We start from the raw sequence: 19,826 nt of genomic DNA on the forward strand, positions 1-19,826 counted from the left end.
TACTGGAAGACAGAGTGCTTTGGGCCACGGCCAAGACTCAATAAGTAGCTATGATCAAGAATCATCATACTTAACTAGGAGAATCAATAACACTATCTAGATTCTGAGTTCCTAAAGAAGCCAACCATTCTGAATTTCAAAGGATAAAACTGTTCAGAGGCAAAAAGCTAAAACCCCGCTCATCTAATTGATACTGATCTTCATAGATGTTTTTGGAATTCATTGCATATTCTCTTCTTTTTATCTTATTTGATTTTCAGTTGCTTGAGGACAAGCAACAATTTAAGTTTGGTGTTGTGATGAGCGGATAATTTGTACGCTTTTTGGCATTGTTTTTAGTATGTTTTTAGTATGATCTAGTTAGTTTTTAGTATATTTTTATTAGTTTTTAGTTAAAATTCACTTTTCTGGACTTTACTATGAGTTTGTGTGTTTTTCTGTGATTTCAGGTATTTTCTGGCTGAAATTGAGGGACCTGAGCAAAAATCTGATTCAGAGACTGAAAAGGACTGCAGATGCTGTTGGATTCTGACCTCCCTGCACTCGAAGTCGATTTTCTGGAGCGTCAGAAGCCCAATTAGCGCGCTCTCAACGGCGTTGGAAAGTAGACATCCTGGGCTTTCCAGCAATATTTGATAGTCCATACTTTGCCCAATATTTGATGGCCCAAACCGGCGTTCAAAGTCACCCTCAGAATTCCCAGCGTTAAACGCCGGAACTCGCACCAAAATGGGAGTTAAACGCCCAAACTGGCACTAAAGCTGGCATTTAACTCCAAGAGGAGTCTCTACACGAAAATGCTTCAATGCTCAGCCCAAGCACACACCAAGTGGGCCCGGAAGTGAATTTTTATGTCATTTACTCATCTCTGTACACCCTAGGCTACTAGTTCTCTATAAGTAGGACCTTTTACTATTGTATTTTCATCTTTGGATCTTTGGATCTTTGGATTATTTTTGATCCTTTGATCATCTTTGGACATCTAGTTCTTAGATCATTGGGAGGCTGGCCATTCGGCCATGCCTAGACCTTGTTCTTATGTATTTTCAACAGTGGAGTTTCTACACACCATAGATTAAGGTGTGGAGCTCTGCTGTACCTCGAGTATTAATGCAATTACTATTGTTCTTCTATTCAATTCCGCTTGTTCTTGTTCTAAGATATCACTTGTTCTTCAACTTGATGAATGTGATGATCTGTGACACTCATCATCATTCTCACCTATGAACGTGTGACTGACAACCACCTCCGTTCTACCTTCGATTGGGTGGATATCTCTTGGATTCCTGATACACGATGCATGGTTGATCGCCTGACAACCGAGTGCTCGCCTGACAAACGAGCCAGCCATTCCGTGAGATCAGAGTCTTCGTGGTATAGGCTAGAACTGATGGCGGCATTCAAGAGAATCCGGAAGGTCTAACCTTGTCTGTGGTATTCTGAGTAGGATTCAATGATTGAATGACTGTGACGTGCTTCAAACTCCTGAGGGCGGGGCGTTAGTGACATACGCAAAAGAATCACTGGATTCTATTCCGGCCTGATCGAGAACCGACAGATGGATAGCCGTGCCGTGACAGGGTGCGTTGAACATTTCCACTGAGAGGATGGGAGGTAGCCACTGACAACGGTGAAACCCTTGCATAAGCTTGCCATGGAAAGGAGTAAGAAGGATTGGATGAAGACAGTAGGAAAGCAAAGAGACGGAAGGGACAAGCATCTTCATACGCTTATCTGAAATTCCTACCAATGAATTACATAAGTATCTCTATCTTTACCTTTATGTTTTATTCGTATATCATCATTCATATCCATTTGAGTCTGCCTGACTAAGATTTACAAGGTGACCATAGCTTGCTTCATACCAACAATCTCTGTGGGATCGACCCTTACTCGCGTAAGGTTTATTACTTGGACGACCCAGTACACTTGCTGGTTAGTTGTGCGAAATTGTGTTTATGCCATGGTGTTGAATACCAAGTTTTTGGGTTCATCACCGGGGATTAATTGATTTGTGAAAAGTAGTGATCACAATTTCGTGCACCAGCTATTAGCTCTCTATTTCCGAATTGGTTTGGCATCTCACTTTTCCTTGAAGCTCAGAAATATTGGCATCCTTCAGAATTAGAATCCGGATGATATTATTGATTTTCTTCTTTAAGTTTTTCTTGATTTTTGACCACAACTTTTCTTTTTCTTTTGGTGTTTGCTCCTTTGAACCTATTCGTGACTCTAAATGTTTTGTTTTCAGGTATTACCACTTGATTTATAAACACCACAAGCACTTAACTGGGGAATCCTTTGGATTCAAATTTATGTTTGCTTAAATTCCCAGACAGTGGTGCTCAGAGCCTTAAGCGTACTCTTTATAGCATTGGGTCACGACTATAAATGGTCAGTCTCAAGGATTACTTGACACTGTCACATCACAAGCATATAGTCAGGGATAGCAACTCTTTTGAGCTTTTTAGGCCAATTTTGACCCTCCTAACCATTGATGCTCAAAGCCTTGGATCTTTTCTTTTGGTTTTTTCTTTTCTTTTTCTTTTTCTTTTGGCTGTTTCTTTTGCTTCCAGAATCAATCTTTTTAATTTTTCAAAGAATCAATAATACTTCTCTAAAGTCACTGTTCTTCAAGAGCCAATATGCTCAACTCCATTGTAAATTATGCACAGTTAATTCAAACACTCAGAAAATAAAGATAAGGCCACTACTTTAAGTTAAATAGAACAACTTGTAATATAACTCAAGACCTTACGTATTTCACTGCTTCTTTTTTCAATAAATTTTTCTTTTTAAGCTTGATGGGGATTACATAAGGCATCTTTGAATAAAACAAAGAAAACAAGAAATCCTAAGTGTGATCATGTACTAGAATAAGAAACAGATAAAAATAGAGTACAAAGAAAACAAAGATAAAATAAAATAAAGGGAGAATGAAACTAGACCACCTTAGTGATGGCGGCCACTGCTCCCTCCGGGGAATCCTCTAGAGCGTTTAAGCTCCTCAATGTCGCGCCCCTGTCTCATCTACTCCTCCCTCATGCTCCTTTGATCTTCCATCATCTTATGGAGGATGATAGACTGGACTTGATGTTCTATCCTCAGCTGATCAGCAGATGAAGTCATTTCCCCTAGAGATGCTTTTAATTGATCCCAATAGTCACGGGGAGGGAAGTACATCCCTCGAGGCATCTCCGAGATCTCTTGTGGTGGTGATGAAACGTATTCTTGCTGTGGTCCTTGTGCAGGCTCCCTTGCGTGCTCCATACCCCTTTTTGTGATGGATCTCTCCTTATGAATTAGGTATCTCTTCCTATGTGAACTCCATCTGCTCCACATAGACGATAAATATTGTGAGGAAACACCAACCGTGTTAGTGTGGAGGGTTTTTTAGATACTTTGTAAATTTCTTGAGGGATCACCTCATGTACCTCCACTTCATTGCCGAGTATGATATAGTGGATCATCACTGCTCTCTGAATTGTAACCTTAGAACGGTTACTTGTAGGGATGATTGAGCATTGGATAAACTCCAACCATCCTCTAGCCACTTGCTTAAGGTCAAGCCTACCCAGTTGGTATGGCTTGCGTTGGGCATTCCTCCTCCATTGAGCTCTAGGCACGTAGATATCAGTAAGAACTTGCTCCAGCCTTTGGTCAGAGTTGACCCTTCGAGTGTAAGAGTGCGAGACACCTCGTGACTGAGGCAAATTGCAGCACCTACCTCACACTTTCAGGGATGAAATCTATGATTTGACCTATGACCAAGGTGCTCTAGTTTTTGGGCTCCAAGTTCAAACTAATGTCATGCTTCTTGGTGACCCAGGCATTGGTGTAGAATTCTTGCACCATTAATACTCCAACCTCTGAAATGGGATTGGCCTGAATTTCCTAATCTCGCCTCAGGACTTGGTGTAGGATCTCTGGATACTCATCTTCCTTAAGCCTAAAGGGGACCTTGGTTATCATCCTTTTCTTCCTCACTACGTCATAGAAGTGGTCTTGATGAGCTTTAGTGAGGAATCTTAATGTTTTCCATGGTTTAGAAGCGGAGGCGGGGTTTTTCCTTTTCTCTTCCTTCAGGATTCTCCAATATTTGGTGCCATGGAGATAGGGTATAAAAAGCAAAAAGTGGAGCTTTCCAATACCAAACTTAAGAAGTTTGCTCAACTTAAGAATTTGAACTCGCACAACTTCACCGGCAAGTGCACTGGGTTGTCCAAGTAATACCTCATGTTAGTGAGGGTCGATCCCATGAGGATTGTTGGATTGAGCAAGGAATAGTTATCTTACTGGACTTAGTCAGGCAAACAGTAAAAGATGGTTGTGTTGATGTAAATGCATAAATCAGTGAAGCAAGAAAAGGTTGATTTAAGATCAATATAAAAAAAATAGTTAAGGCCTCAGAGATATTTATTTTTCCGGATCAGTATTTCATACTAACCACTTTAACAATGAATGATTCATTCTATGACAAACTGTAAGTGATTAAACCCTATTTCCCTAGCGATTTAATCTCCTTCAATTCTACTAAAATGCCACAGACAAGGTTAGTCCTTTATGATTAGAGGATGGAGTTCAGAAAACTAGTTTAGTGCCACAGAAACCTCAATTACCCAAAGCTAGCTGGATTATATATCACATATCTAATTAGCCCAGATAGATTACAGTTTAGGAGAAGTGTTTTCAAGCTGTAGCTCAAGTGACCTTGGTCAGAGTATCACATGAACTCATGTAGAAAAAGAGTCATACTTCCGTTCCATCCAGTTTTATTTAGATTAAGAACGAAAACACACCTTAGAATTGAATCAAACATATATTAAAATAGAAGAGTAATAATATTAATCTATAAAATAAACAGAGCTCCTAATCTTAATCAGAAGGTTTAGTTGCTCATGACTTATAGAATAAAAAGTAGAAAAGATCTGTCTGGATCTGAATGTCTATAAACCTAAGTGATCTCCTCTTTAAATAGTAAAGCTAAACCTAAAATATGTTAATTTAAATTTAAAAGTTACAAGGATAAGATAAGATAAACTAGGGAGTGCTAAAATCCACTTTGGAGCCCACTTTGGATAACGTTTAGGCTGCTTCCTGGCATCCAGCGCCAAATTGGCATTGAATGCCCATAGGGGAGGTGTGTTCGTTGGTTCCTGCTCCCTGGCTGGCATTCAACACTAGGGGCTACTCATTCTTGGGCGCTAAACGCCCAAGCTTGGCGTTTAGTGCCAGTTTTGGCAGTCATTTTGGAAAAAAAGTATAGACTATCATATATCATTAGAAAGCTCTGAAAGTTAACTTTCTAACTCTACTAAAAACGCGTTAATTGGATCTCTGTGGCTTAAGTTATGCTCGTTGAAATGCAAGAAGTTCAGGATTGATAGCATCTGCTATCCTTTCTTTGTCTCTACACAAGACTTTGCCAAATTTGCTCAAAATTCACCTAAAATCATAAAAATAACACAGAAACTCAAAGTAGCATCCAAGATAAATTTTGCACTAAACATAGTAAAACTTAATAAAATATAACTAAAAATAACTAGAAAATGCTAAGAAAAAGGGTATAAGATTCTCACACATCACGTGACACGTCCCCCGCGTACGTGAGAGTCCCAACGCGAAGGGAATCCCTACATCGCATGTTAACATTTTGTGTACGCATGCCTCAAAATCACGTTCTCATGTACGCATGCTAGTGCCTGCGTACGAGAGAGTACTTGGCAGTGGCCAATGTTCACATCGTGTGCACAGGTCTGCGTACGCATCCAAGAGAAAACTTAGATTTTTCAAAAGCTACAAAATTTCAGGTTTTCATACCGAACTTTAAAAACACATAACTTTTTCGTTTTTAAAATTTTTTAAACCATTCTTTAAATGACTTAATGCTCTTGGACCTAACTTTCATTTAAATTAAATTTCATAAAAAACAAAGGTCCGGAGGCCAAGTTATGCCTCGCCAAAGTTGTCAAAATCACGGTTTTACAAAATTCTGCAATATTATCTAGTTTCCAAAACTTCAAATCCAAACCAATTCAAACATATCCAAAACAACCCAAAATATCCATAACAAGCACTCTCCAGCCATTTCTCTATCATATAAATTTCAAAACCATTCAATCTTGCAAATTTACTTGGATTCCTATCAACATTGCCATCATAAAACATTATCACTACTAACCAAATTCATCAAAATCCTTATTCTTCAATTCAATCATCATCAAAACTCACCATCACCACCATAATTCATCATCAAACATCAACAACCACCATCATAATTCATCAAAATCATCACAAACATAAAAAATCGTCATACATCATTAACAATTCAAACTTATCCTAAGGTCCACTAGCCTAAGTTTCACGAAACATTACATGTTACATAAAAAAATTGAAACCATACCTTAGCCGATTTTCACACAACCCAAAATCACCAAAAATTGACTCCAACAAGCTTCCACAAAGTTTCCAAGTTCAACAAGCCACCAACCACAATCCAAAAGCTTTAATAATCAAAATTTTGAAGCTATACACAATTAATTTACCACAATTAATACCTAGCGTTCACAAATACACTTAATCATAAAAATTAAGAGAAAGCTTACCTTTTCCATAGCCAATGGGAATGAAACTCAACAAATCTCTACTATTGGTTGGTACCTAAACAACCAAATCCCAAAAATTTACTCAAAGCCCAAAACTAAATTTTGAAAATTTGTCTATACTAAAGAAAGCAGTGTGAAATTTGAGTTCTTACCAAAAATACCTAATTAGAACTGATGGGCTCAGTAAGAGCTTCGCGTAGTCACAAATAGGACGCAAATCAGAGCACTGTAGCTCAAGTTTTGAGCGAAACAATGTGATGAGTGAATAGCGTCAAACTTTCTCTTCTCTTACCCTTACTAACTGCGCTCTTGTGTTAAAATGGTGGAAATGAGATGAGTTAGCTTCATTTAAGAGTATTTATATGTTGGGCTTGGGTCCAGTCCAACCTGTTAGCATTTTTGGCCTATTTTGGCCCAACTTTGGGCCAAACCATTTGAATTAGTGCCTGGTTTTCGACTTTAATTATTTTCTGAAGTTTTTCTATAGTTTTTAATACATTCACATAGTACCGAATAGACTTAAGTCGGTACTGTCGGCTAATTTACCGATACGTATTTTTACACAATTTTCCGCTGAAAATTATATTTTCTCAATCAGAAAAATTCACCGAATTTAAATCTAAGCTCTAAATTTTCAAATTAAAATTTCTATATTTTCAAACCTATTTTGGACAATTAATTTATATTTTAATTTTGTGGGTATTGTCGAGTTTAGCTCGCTTGAACTGTGGGTCAGGTAAGCACCCTCAAACCCTTAATATATATGTTGAATTAGTGAACTCTATTTTGATTATAATGGTAATTATGATAATAGATTGAGATTGATTGTTGGTTGGAGTCAAAGTTAGAATTTTGAAGCTAGAGATTAAACTTTGAAGGCCATATTCGTTGGTGAGGGGCTGGAGTGGTCGAGTTTGTGGTCTGGTGAACGCTTGAGGTGTTCCAGGATTAACGGGGAATCGACCAAGGAATTGTTTCAGTTTCTCGTAATTAAAATATAATGTGTCGTAAAAACTTAGGCTAGTTAATCGTAAGATATGATTGAAATGTTGATGTTGTTGATGATTGAGATGGATTTATGTGTATAAGGATTTGTGAATGTGAGGTTGTTGTTGGTGCCATATTGGTTGTGATGATGATATTGTATTTGATAGAGATAATTGATTATGTATATTGAAATGTTGTGCTGAACTTGAATTGTTGGATGTGATAATGATGATGTATATTGAAAATGTTGTGTTGAACTTGAATTGTTGGATTGAAAACTTAATGGATATGGCAAATTAGTGTATTGAGAAATGATGTGGTGTAGTTGAGGTTGGTTTTGAGCCACTATGGTGACACTTGATAAGTTTTAAAGGGGTTGTGATTTTAAATGTTTTGAAAGTTGAGGTTTGAAATATTAATGAAATCTTTGATTTTTGACTAATTTTGACGATCCATAACTTGGCCTTGGAACCTCCATTTTTTATAAAATTTGTCTAGTATGAAAGTTTGGTTCAAGAGGTTAACACCATTTGAAAAACAGATGAAAAATGTTTTAAAAGGAAAACGTTATACGCGTCGAAAGTTTGATGTGTAAAATTAAAATTCTGCAACACTTAAAAATTTAGCTTGTTTTGCATAACCCGCATACGCGAACCCTCACATGCGACGAGGCGATTCTCTTTGGGTTTGGTGCCTTGCGTACGTGAGCAAGTGCACGGGTACGCGAGAAGTGAAATTTTGATGGGTTGTGTACGCAAAAGAGAACACGCAACGCGGGCTTTCTGGAGGAGTTTCCCATGTAATTTACTTGTTTAGTGGTGGGTTGAGCATATTGATAAACCACAATTTTATGGTTTATCTTATATTGAATTTGGTGGATTTTATCAACTTTTCCCACATTTATTCATTGAAATAGCATGATTTTATTAATTTCTCCTAAATTGTGCTTAAGAGTGAAAACATGCTTTTTAGGCCTTTAAATTGCTAAATTTAGTCCACTTTAATTCCATTCGATGCCTTGATATGTTTGTTTAATGATTTCAGGCTTAGGAGACAATGATTGGATCAAAGAAGTGAAGAAAAAGCATGCAAAAGTGGAGAAATCATTAAGAAATGAAGTTTTGGAAATCTACCATGCGAGGCGTGTGTGTGACCCACGTGTACACGTGACAAGCAGCACGTGACCAACTTAATGAAGCACGCTGGGGGCAAATTCTGCAACTACAAAGGCCCAAATGCAACTCATTTATGAAGTATTTGAAGCCAAAATCAAGAGGGAAGAAGGGAAGAGCAATTAGGAGTAGAATAGTAACATGCTTTAGGTTATATTCTAGAGAGAAAAGCTTTCTCTTCTAGAATTATGGTACAATTAGGTTAGATTTCCCTTTGATTTAGGTTTAATTCTTGTTTTCATTTACTTTTCCTTGCAATTTATTGTTTTTGCATCTTTTTTCCTTTAGTTTTACTTGTTATTTCCTTTTATTTGTTTCCTTTAGTTCATGCACTCTTGTTGATTTTAATTTCATTTATTGCAATTTATGTTTCCATGTTTCTTATTGTTTAATTGAGTTGTTATTGTTATTTTCTTGCATTGGGTAGTTGTAGAATTTATATTTCTTGCCAATTTACCATGCTTTTCTTTTATGCCTTCCAAGTGTTTGATAAAATGCTTGGTTGGATTTTAGAGTAGATTTGTGTCTTCTTGGCTTGGGTTGATAACTTGGATAACCTTAAGTTACTAATGTCCATTGACTCTAGTCTCTCACTAAATTAATTAGTGAGTTAGCTAGGACTTATGGATTAGGATTAATTAAGTCCATTTGACTTTCCTCAAACATTGGGGATGACAAAGTAGGATTGATCTTTGTAATTATCATATTGTAGTTGCTAACAAGGATAGTGATCCTTAACCATTAACCCTTCTCAAGACCTTCTTACCATTTGAGTTTCCTTTACTTTCTTGTTTATCATTTCAAAACCCAAAAAATATTTTCTCATAACCAATAATATGTATACTTCCCTGTAATTCCTTGAGAGACGACTCGAGGTTTAAATACTCTCGGTTTTTATCGGTTTGCTTAAGTGCCAAACAAAATTAAACTTTTATTGAAGGTTAATTGTTGGTTTTGAACTATACTTCGACGGAATTATTTTTTGAAAATTCCTAACCGACATTTATCCTACATTAAGTTTTTGGCGCCGTTGCCGAGGAATTGCAATGTGTTCTTGTTATTAGTTATTGTTAATATGTTAATATTCTAAATAGCTTGATTTTTGATTTGTTTGCTAGTTTTGCTAGTTTTAGGAGTTTATCTTCATTAATTCGTATTGGTGTTTGTTTTTATTTTTTATTGCTACTATGAATTCTCATTATTTTGGCAATGAGTTTGGTTCTAACTATGTTGTAGGAGATGAGAATTACAATAAGAACATGCATCAAGGATGGAACAATCAAAGGTGGGAGGAGCCTCAAGCATATGATCAATCTTCATGGCAACAACCTCCACCAAGGTACTATGAACAAGAACTATTCCATGATGCATACCCATCTAATGGTTGAGAGCTCTAGGTTGAAGTGCAAGGATTGGTGTAGAGCTCAATTGCTTGGGTCAAGGAGGACGTTTGTATGCTTAAGTAAGAATTCTATGCGCTTGCCACCTGAGTGGAATGATGATGATCAATTAGAAGACGAGTGTAGAAACAAGATTTGGGATCCCAATATATATGAAGATCAACTTTGGGAGCCCTCAGCTTGTGTGAAACTTCATCAAATCTTGGTGCTATTAATTGTGAATTTTGGAGCTTAATAGAAGTCCAAGCATTGGGGAGAGTTGAAGGAAGAGTACAAGAACAAGCCACCATGACATGGAGCTTCCCAAATTATTCAACTTAAGGACAATAAATAAAAGTGCTAGGTGGGAGACACCCCACCATAGTAAACCCTTTCCATTCTCTTGTATATATAGTTGATGAATGAATTGAGTTGCCATTGTTAGGTAATTTCTTTCTTTGACATCACTCTTGTATATATTTCCTTAGTTGTTAATTTGTTTGGTTAGATATTTGCTTTAACTTGTAGGTTAATTATTTTGAATTGCATCTTGTTTGGCATTGTATTTTTTTTGAATTGCTTAGTTGCATGTAAAATAAGTTTAATTTCATGTTTAGTCTAGTTGGTTGAGTTTATTTGGTAGTTTAGTAGGTTTAATATGGTTTGGTGGTGTTTAGATGACTGTTTGGATGTTTGGAAGGCTTGGTTTGGTACTAGAACTTGAAAAATTTTTAAAAATAGAGAATCCTGTCACGCGTGCGCGTGCCCCATGCGTACGCGTGACCCCCATATTTTGAGCGCGCCAGGATTGTGTCAGCACTGTGCCATCGCACGGTCCAGACAGTGAGTTGTGCGCGTAGGGTGCAGGAATTGTGCGTCCAGTGCAAATTCCTCCCACGTGTACGCGTGACCCATGTGTATTCGTCATCCTCTATTTTCCCCTTCTCAGGCCTACGCGTGCCAGACCCGTACGTGTCGCATCCCATTTCTGCCACTCATGCGTATGCGTTAATGCCTAGGCATCTTTGGCTAGTTTCACAAGTCATTTTCATTAGTTTTTACTTGGTCTCATGCACTTTCTTAGGCAATAAGCAAGCACTTAGATGAGTAATACATTCATGTCTTGATTCAGTCAAACATTGTTAATTATAAATATTTTCACGAGATTGATGCAAGAATTACTTGATGCAATAAATGATGCTTTATCTTGTGATTATGGCAAAGCTTTGATGTATTTGTTTGGTTGATGATTGGTAAGGAGAAGCAAAGAAAAGGCAGAGAAGAAGCAGAGGCCATAGCATTAGTGGCCAAAGTTAGCCCACTAATGCTATGGTTAACGTTGTCTCAAGAAGAAAGCAATGTTAGTGGCCTAAGTTGGCTCACTAATGTTGCTACTAACGTTGCAAAGGAGGTGAATGTAACGTTAGTCGCCAAAGTTGGCTCACTAACGTTACAACAAGGAAGGTGGAAGCAACGTTAGTGGTCTAAGTTGGCTCACTAACATTGCCACTAACGTTGCCAAGGATGAGAAGTAACGTTGGTGGCCAAAGTTAGCTCACCAACATTACTACACAAGGAATGGTGCGAACGTTAGTGTGCTAATGTTACTTCAAGTTAGCACACTAATGTCTTTGATAAATTCTCAAGTTGGAGCTAGAAATTTGCTAGTGTGCATATGCATTGAGCATTGTGCGTACACACAAAGGGGAAAATTGCTAGTGTGCATACGCATGAGGCATTGGCGTACGCACAACAAGCAGAACGTTAATGTGCCCGTTAGTGAGCTAACGCTAGTGGCAACGCTCTAGTGAACTTTTAAAGCAACGTTAGTGCCACCGTTAGTGCACTAACGGTGGTGACTAACGCAAGTGCCAACTTTCATTTCCAAGGTGCCTCATGCAAGTATGAGAACGTTAGTGAGTTAACGCCTGGGCTAACTTTAGAAAGAGCCACTCCTAACTTGCTTGAACTAAGGCCAAAGCCCACATCCAAGTACTTGAAGATTGCTTCGAGGAGTGTATATATAGTAGAGTTTTTAACTCAAAAGAAGGCTGGGAAGCAGGGGACCCTAATTGGGAAACTCTACATAATTTTCTTTCATTTTGTACTTAGTTTACTTTTATATACTTTTATTTTCTCTTTGTATTTTCTAAGCAATGATGAACTAAACCCCACATCTTTAGGGGGAGGAGCTCTATTGTAATTCAAATGAATGAATGAAATTCTTCTTCTTCTCAATCTACTTGTTGTAGCTGAGAAATAAGTTCTGTGCTTATTTGATTTATTCACTCCAGAAGGGGGTTTAGATCCATTGAATTTCTATGTGAGCCTCGGAAGGGGAATCATAGAAATTAGTTTTGAGCTCTATCTCTCACAACTCTCTTGATCAATACATTCAGGATGAATTGAGATCTTGAGAACTTGTGTAGCTCATGGTAAGAGAATTACACTTAAACTCTTCTCATGACTATTAGATAAAGGAATTGGTAAATTGATTGTGTTAAGAGAAATTGGGTTGCCAAGAAATTGGGAGTCAATTAATTACAATCCGCCATAGATCTACTTCATATGGTTGAGAATGAAGTTGAGACCCATTTATTCATGATGGATTATGATATCTCCAATCCCTAATGAATCATTCTCTTTGTTATTCTTCACTCTAATTGCTTTGAGTTTCCTTTAATTGCTTTGAGTTTACGCTTTCTTTGAATCCCAACACCCAAAGCCCTTTTACATTTCATGAAATTTACTTTTCATCATCATTTATGTTCTTGCCTTTACTTTCTTGCTATTTAAGTTTAAGCTCTTTTAGTTTCTGCTATTTACTTTCTACAATCTACTTTCAACATTTTAATTTCCAGCAATTTACATTCTGTTAACTCAATTTCACTCAAATCATCAACTATTCGCTTGACTAGATAAATCACCTAACTAAAATTGCTTAATCCATTAGTCCCTGTGGGATCGATCTCACTCGAAAGTGAGTTATTACTTGACGATTCGGTACACTTGCCGAAGGGGATTTGTTTTGTGTGAATTCCCGCGCATCAAGTTTTTGGCGCCATTGTCGGGTATTGATTTAGATTGAGAATGATTAAGTGGGTGATAGTCTAGATTAAGCATTTTTCTTTTGTTTTCTTTTAAGCATACTAACTGTTTGACACATTGTGTCTACTAACTCTAACATTCACTCTAGCAATAGAGTGTTCATTTGTCATTTGGTTTGTTTTGTGTTGTGTATGCCAGGGGAAAGAAGAGTTACATCTACTTCCTTTGATTTTGAACCTGAAAGAACCTTCCTAAGACTTAGAAGAGAAGCAAGAGGGAAGGGAGTGATTGGAGAAGAAGACTGTTCCGAGGGATACCTGATACTGTAGGTCGATCTCGGACGAGATCTTCTGTGCTGGTCGGAGCTGTTGTGTCCGACTTGTTGGACTTGGTAGTGGTGCTGATCCTTCGTCCCCAGAGGGTGGGGGGTACCTGCAAGGGACTTTGATGCTTAAGTTAGCAAGGGTATTAAGCAGGTATTGAGTAGAATCAGAGTATGAGTTATACCTGGGTGCTCCAATGTATTTATAGAGGTGTGGAGTGACCTTTGCAGATAAGATAAGTTAGTTGTCTTATCTTATCTTTATCTTATCTTTGAGTGCAGTCATCTTATCTTCAGGGGAACCGCCCTTCCCTTCGTAGGCTTGGGCTGCCTTAGGATTTGGGTCATGTTCCTATATTTGGGCCCTTTACTGGGCTTTCCTGGTGACGTGGCCGAGCTCTCTGAGAAGAGGTCGGGTCATCCTGACCTGAAGAGGTCGGTCCCTTTGTCTGTAGAACATCCCGGGTCGGACAACTCGACCTAGGGTATGAACAGTGCCCCTGCTCAAGCTCGGTCTTTTGTTTTGAGGTCGAGTCTTCAGTTTTAGGATTTTGTTCCTTTTATGGTGAAGCCGAACTCGAGCATATTGTTGACTTCATTTTTGTAGAGTTCCTTTTTGAATGCAAAACATTTCGCTTCCTCTAAGAGTGCGCGCCTTTGTATTAGCGTCCTAGCCTTGGGAATGTGCGAGGGTTTTAATGCCCTCATTAATTGGTTTTCGATGCCCCGTTTCTCTTGTTTCTTTTATTTTGAACTTTACACACAGAAATGGTTTTTTCTCTTCTCTGTAACTTCCCCTTTTCTTTCTCACTTTTTCTGTTTTTGTCTGTTGTCTGCTCTTTTGCGTTTCTCTTTGTGACGTTGCCTGGTGATCGTAGGTGCTCTCTTTGCTTTTGACGGTAACTCCTGATCTCTTCGTCTTCAATCTTCCCTCTGTACGCTTCTCCTTTTTCAGGTTGGTTCATCTTCTCTTTTTGCTTGCATTGTTCTATTTTCTGGTACAGTAGGGTTTTTACTTGAGTGTACATTTGGAAAGTTTGAACCTTTTCGCCATTCCATACTTTTTTGTCGCTGCAATTTCTGGCTTTTCTTCTTTGGTGTTCCCTTGACAGTTGAAGCTTCCTAAGGTTTTGCATGTTGTTTTGTCGAGTTTGTCTCTTATGGGATTTTTTTCTGACTCGTAGGTTGGTTTCTTGCTGTGATGTTTTTTTTGCAGAGATAATTAAGAATAATGAATCCATGAAGGCCTTTAAAAGGGCGAGGAAGGCTACTACAGCTCAGAATGTCGTCCACGTAGGCTTCCATGAGATCTTCGTTTCGTGTCTTTATATTACTAGCATGTCGACCACGTAGGCTTCCGTTATTTTTCTGATGTGATCCGAAAAAACCTTATTCATTAACCTTTGATTAGTGGCTCCCGCATTTTTAAGACCGAAGGGCATGACAATGTAGCAGTAGTTTGCCTTTGGGGTTAAGAATGAGGTTTTTTCTTGGTCGGGTGGGTACATTGGGATTGGTTGTATCCCGAGTATGCGTCCATAAAGGAGAGGTATTTATATTCGGAGGAGGCATCGACCAGTGCATCGATGCTTGGGAGTCGATAAGGATCTTTTGGGCAGGCTTTGTTGAGATCGGTGTAGTCGGTGCACATTCACCACTTCCCGTTTGATTTTTTCACCAAGACGACGTTAGCAAGCCATAGTGGGTAATTGACTTTTCTTATGAAACTTGCCTCCAGTAGAGCTTGTACCTGCTCTTCCACAGCTTGAGAGCATTTTGGTCCCAGCTTTCTACGCCTCTGTTGCACCGGCTGAGATCCTGGGTAGACTGCTAGCTTGTGGCACATTAACTTGGGATCTATGCCTGGCATGTCTGCGGCCTTCCACACAAAGAGGTCGACGTTATCCGTAGAAACTGTATGAGTGATTCTTTTATGTCTCTGATGCCAAGGCATCTTAGGCTAGTTTCACTAGCATTTTCTGTTAGTTTTAGTTGTTTTATGCATTTTCTTGAGCTTAAAGTAACCAAGAATGGTTAAATGAACAACAAGCAATGAATCATCCAAACATTATGATTTTGATGCAAATTCCATGAGTTTTTAGTGTTATTACTTGAATGCTATGAATGGATGATTTCTCATGAAATTTTGCAAGACTTTGATGCAATTGTTTGGATGATTTCAGGGAAGAAGAGGCTAGGCAAGGAAGCAACAAAGATCAATAAAGGAAGTTTAAGAATCAAATGGGACGTTTAAGCTCCAGTTTAAGGTTAAACTGGAGCTTAAACGCCAAAATCATGAGAAGAGAGGAAATGCTGTAACTGGCGTTTAACCTCCAGTTTGACCTCAAACTGGAAGTTAAACGCCAGAATGAGAAAGGGCACTAAGAAGCATTCCACGTTTAACCTCCAGTTTGACCTCAAACTGGAGGTTAAACGCCAGAATGATGATTTGAACCAAGGGAGCATTCCACGTTTAACCTCCAGTTTGACCTCAAACTGGAGGTTAAACGTGTTCGACACTTGCTACTCACCAAGAAGCATTTCCACGTTTAACCTCCAGTTTGACCTCAAACTGGAGGTTAAACGCCAGAAGTAAGAAAGGCACCAGGAGCATTTCCACGTTTAAGCTCCAGTTTAACCTTAAACTGGAGCTTAAACGTGTTATATGGAACAGCTTGACCATGCCTTCTTCAAACATAAATAACTTGAGCTACAAAACTCCAAATGAGGTGATTCAAAATGCATTGGAAAGAAGACATCTAGAGCTTTCCAAGCATATATGGCATGCATGGTGGATACTAAAAATTGAGGGAGAAAACAGCCCCGTAATGTGCATAGAAGAGCATAGTACCAACATGCAATCAGGCCAGCTGACCTCTTCACCTTCCATGGAGTATAACTCGAGTTGTAGAACTCCAAATGATGCGCTTCTAGTTGCATTGGAAAGTAGACATCAATAGCTTTCCAACGAGATATAATAGTCCATATTTGGCATCAAATTGGCAAGGTTGACAAGAGAACAAAGTGACGACTCAAGAAAGGGAAGTGTTTCCACGTTTAACCTCCAGTTTGAGGTCAAACTGGAGGTTAAACGTGTTCGATGGCTTTTCTCCTCCAGGGTGTTTTCTTCATTTCCAAGTTTAACCTCCAGTTTAACCTCAAACTGGAGGTTAAACGTGGTCGACCCAAATTGCCTCCAGGGTGTGCTTTCTTCATTTCCAAGTTTAACCTCCAGTTTAACCTTAAACTGGAGGTTAAACATGCTCGACAATGCACACCCCTGGGTTGCTTTCTTCCAATTCCACGTTTAAGTTTTAGTTTGACCTTAAACTGAAACTTAAACTTAAACTTAAACACCACCATTTGAAAAGGTTTCTGGGCCAATTATATTGAAGTTTAAGTTAGCAATTGAGTACAAAGATTAACTTAAACTTATTATGGCATGAAACCCAATTGAATATCATGGTTTATGGGATTGGGCCTGAAGAATTGATGAGTCTGGAACTTCAAATTGTTGAGTCTTGTGTCATTACTTGTTTATCACTAAGTTTGCTCAATGAATGTTACAGAATTGGATCACAGCCTCATCAAGATTATGGACCATAAGCCTAAAGCAAAAGGAAATCAAGGAAAGGCCTCAAAGCCCAAGAAACACAACAGAAGCTCAATTTAGAAAGTGTATAAATAGGATAGAATTGAAGTTAGTTAGTACTTTTTGGACACTTTAGAATTTTTCATACTGTAATTGAATTGAGAGCTATGACTCACTAAACCCCTTTCATTGGGTTAGGGAGCTCTGTTGAAATTCAATGGATCAATAATAGTTTTATCTTCTTTTTCAATCTTTTCTCTTGAATTTTGTTAGAAAGCTTCTCGATCTAATTCCATTGGGTAATTGTCTTGGGAAAGAAATTACCCATAATTGGAATCCTTCGGAACCTTGGGAAAGGAATGGAGGATTCATGCTAGAGAAGCTTTCTCACAGTGAATTGGATTGGGGTTTGGATGGATATTGTGACATGTAATCCTACCAAATTGTGGTCCATGAAATTGTGTGGTATAATCAGTGATCGAGCTTCATCTCTTCTTATGAACATTTAAACCAAGGGATTGGGAATTTGTTTGTTTTTAGAGAGAATTGGTGAGCCAAGGGATTGGGATCCAATCATATAAGATTGCCAAGCAAAATTCAATGAATGCATTGGTTGAGGAAGAGATAAAAAATTGTTTTGATTCGGAGATCTCAATATCTCCTAACACCCAATGAACTCTTCTCTCTGATCTATCCTTTTCCATTTACATTCTGCAATTTCAATTTATGCAATCACCCCAATTCCCTTTTAATTTCAGCAATTTAACTTCTCGCACTTTAATTCTCGCAATTTAAGATTCAGTCATTTCAATACCTTGCAATTTACATTTCCCGCCAATTTACTTTATGCAATTCACACCCAATTCTTGATTCCGCTCAACTAATCAAACTTCTAATTCGAATTGCTCATTCAACCAATCCTTGTGGGATTCGACCTCACTCTATTGTGAGTTTTTACTTGACGATAACCGGTGCACTTGCCGGAAGGAATTTTGCCGTTTGTGCAATTTCCCTTAATCGTAGCTATACCCAGTTATAGCGCATCAAGTTTATGGCGCCGTTGCCGGGGAGTGGTTTTCGATTGACAATTCTCAAATTGGAAGTCAACTAGATTGAGCATTTTTTTTTAGTTAATTTAGTTCAAGTTATTTGTTGATTTTAATTCCTGCACTCTGTTATTTGTTTTTTCTTTCTTATGCCTTTCATTTCAAGCAACTAACTCACTGACCCACTAACTATTTGAATTAATTCCTCAATTGCTCTAACCATACTCTTCCAGTAACCAAGAGTATTCCACTTGTTTGTTGCTTGTGGTGTGTTCTTGTATGACAGGTAGGAGAGGAGAGACATCAACTCCCCTATATACCGAACCAGAGAGGACCCTTCATAGACTTAGAAGGGAAGCAAGAAGGAAGAGGGTACTGGGAGAAGAAGAATCTGAAGGAGAATCTGAGGACAACTTTGAGGAAGCTCTAGATCTCAACATGGATAGAGAATTTCACAACCATGAGAGGGATGATGGAAACAATGCCATTCCTGAGGGGAGGGTTCTTGGTTCATACATAAACCCAACCTCTGGGAATTGTGGTAGTAGCATTCAGAAACCACCCATTCAGGCCAACAATTTTGAACACAAACCACAGCTAATATCACTGGTGGAGAACCATTGTTCATTTGGTGGGAGTGCTAATGAAGATCCAAACCAACATCTCACCAAATTCCTGAGAATTTGCGACACTGTAAAGTCCAATGGAGTCCAGGATGATGCCTATAAACTGCTCTTGTTCCCATTTTCACTTAGGGACAAGGCAGCTAAGTGGCTGGAATCATTCCCAAGGGACAGCCTAACAACCTGGGATGAGGTGGAGAGCAAGTTTCTGGCACGCTTCTACCCCCCACAAACGGTCAATAGGCTTCGATCTGAGGTTCAGACTTTTAGACAACAAGATGGTGAGACGCTCTACGAGGCATGGGAGAGGTTCAAAGAGTTGACAAGGAAATGCCCACCAAACATGTTCCCTGACTGGGTGCAATTGCATATTTTCTATGATGGACTTTCTTATGAATCCAGGAAGGCTGTAGACCATTCATCAGGAGGTTCATTGAACAGGAAAAAGACTGTGGAAGAAGCCATTGAAGTGATTGAGACAGTGGCTGAGAATGAGTATTACTATGCTTCAGAGAGGCACAACACTAAGGGAGTCATGGAGCTGAACCATGTTGATGCAATTCTAGCCCAAAACAAGGTGTTTGCCAAGCAACTAGCAGAGCTTACCAGGAAGTTAGACACAAAGCAAGTGGCGGCAATACACACACAAGATCAAGAGGAAGCAAATACTGAAGGAGAAGATTGGGAAGAGGCCAATTATGTGGGAAATCAACAAAGGCAATCATATGATCCACATTCCAACACTTACAACCCAGGATGGAAAAACCACCCAAACTTTGGGTGGGGAAACCAACAAAGCCAACCACAAAACCACAAACCTTACAACCACAACCAACACAACAATTCCACATACCAAAATTCCAACCAAAGATCATACCAAGCCACACAAAACACTTACTCCCAACCACCATATCATGGCCAAAATAATCAACCTGACCAACCTAATCCAAACCAACAATTCCAAGATCAATTAAACAGGATAGAAAGAATGATTGCAACCATGAGTCAAGACATAACCGAATTGAAAGCTTTTAAGGAAGAAGTAAATTCTA

At 38.6% G+C, this 19,826-nt stretch overlaps 1 non-coding gene across 1 annotated transcript; it reads right to left on the reverse strand.

Annotated features, from left to right (window-relative positions):
* Positions 1-19,015: 19,015 nt before the first annotated feature.
* On the reverse strand, positions 19,016-19,119 carry LOC112719546 (small nucleolar RNA R71). The gene has a single exon (XR_003161845.1). It is a non-coding gene; the product is annotated as a small nucleolar RNA R71 (small nucleolar RNA).
* Between the last annotated feature and the right edge of the window lie 707 nt (positions 19,120-19,826).

The sequence above is a fragment of the Arachis hypogaea genome, chromosome 10 (genome assembly GCF_003086295.3).
Source record: "Arachis hypogaea cultivar Tifrunner chromosome 10, arahy.Tifrunner.gnm2.J5K5, whole genome shotgun sequence".
Lineage (NCBI taxonomy): Eukaryota > Viridiplantae > Streptophyta > Magnoliopsida > Fabales > Fabaceae > Arachis > Arachis hypogaea.